Genomic DNA, 1550 nt, shown 5'->3' with positions numbered 1-1550 from the left:
TGACCAGCACTGCTCTCCCCGTGCACGGCCCCAGGCTGGCTGCCAGCTGCACCCAGGAGTCTCAACATCCGCCATGTTCCCTGATGGCTTCTAAGCCTCTGCCTTGGATTCCCTCTTCATCTGCATCCCCTCCTCCTGCCCACCCAGCATCCTCTTGCTTGGGAGCACTGCGTGATGGAACTGGGTGCACCTGTGGCCCCTCCTTTCTGGCTAATGTGTTTGCCTTCAGAAATGCCCCTCACTCAGCAGGGACACAGTTAATGGCATCTCTGAAGCCACTGTGACCTTGCAGCTCCCCTGCTGTGGCCAGGGGCACTGCCATGCTCCTGCATCGAGACCTGTTGCCCAGAGGTGGGTGAATCTCCTGTGGGAGGACTCAGCCAGGGGCTTGTGATGCTCTGGGGTGCTGACAGTGCCTTGCACCTATGTCATGACAAAGGTCTGGGGCTTCTCTTGTGGAGATCCACAGGAGTGTGTTTGGGGCTGCAGCCATGGGCAGCAGGTGCCAGAGCAGAGCGAGGAGCTCCCCGACCCCAAATTTGTGCTGGTGTTGTAGGGGAGAGTCTGCAATGGCCCCAACTCCGGGACTCGAGGGACTCGCTCAGGCCAGAGGAGCCCCGTGGGATCCCTCATCCAAAAAACACATGCTGGGAGCAGAAAGTGTTGCTGCCACCTGACAGCCAGCACAAGTCCAGCAGTGAGTGGGTGGGCTGGGGCTGTGCCCGGCACAGCTCTGCATTGCCTCTGTGCATTGGCATGTGGGTAGGTCTCCATCAACATTAATAAGTAACAATCCCAGTGGTCTTTTGTCTCTTGACCTTGAAGTATAAAATGCAGAGATAAGCCTGGCCCCACCACAGCCCTCCCCCCAGGAAAAGCTAATAAAAAGCAGCTGGTTTCTGCTGGTGGTTGTTTGCTGCCTTTTTCCTTCTGGAGGGGGAGGACACTTGAAAGCTAGAGGCTGTGGAGCGGTGGCAGAGCTGCCACGTGCCCGGCTGTCCCGGCATCACCTCCTCCTCTCCCACGTCACACTGGGGACAATTTGAGGATCTTGGACTTCTCCAAGGGTGTTGCTCGCTGTAGAGCAGCCCTGGGGATTTCCAGGCAGCGGGAGAGCTTGAACCCTCCACGGGGGTCACCTCATGTGTGCTGTGCTCGTGCAGAGCCTCCCTGCACGTCACGTGCACGGCCTGGTGCTGGTGGCCGGTGCACAGCGTGGTGTGCCACCTGCAATCCTGGGGGACGTGCCGCAGCGGCAGAGTGGGGCCAGGTCGGCGTGGCCCTGGCTGAGCCCTTTGGCACAGTCCCGGAGACATTTCCCTGCTGCAGCCTCTGCATTTGTGTTGAGCTGCTGCTGCACGTAGGAGCCAGCCGGTCCCATCCAGGGACTTGCTGGGTGCTTTGGTGGGGACCCAGCAAGGGGGACACACGTGGGAGCAGCTGGTAATTGGAGTGCAGTAAGGGGGTGCCCTGGCAAGGATGCCCTAATGAAGGCAGGAAGGCTCTTGGAGGGGCTCACCCACCTGCACCCTCCCTGCTCCCCCTTGCCC

The sequence above is a fragment of the Buteo buteo genome, chromosome 23, assembly GCF_964188355.1.
Source record: "Buteo buteo chromosome 23, bButBut1.hap1.1, whole genome shotgun sequence".
NCBI lineage: Eukaryota > Metazoa > Chordata > Aves > Accipitriformes > Accipitridae > Buteo > Buteo buteo.
This window is presented reverse-complemented; position numbering follows the sequence as displayed.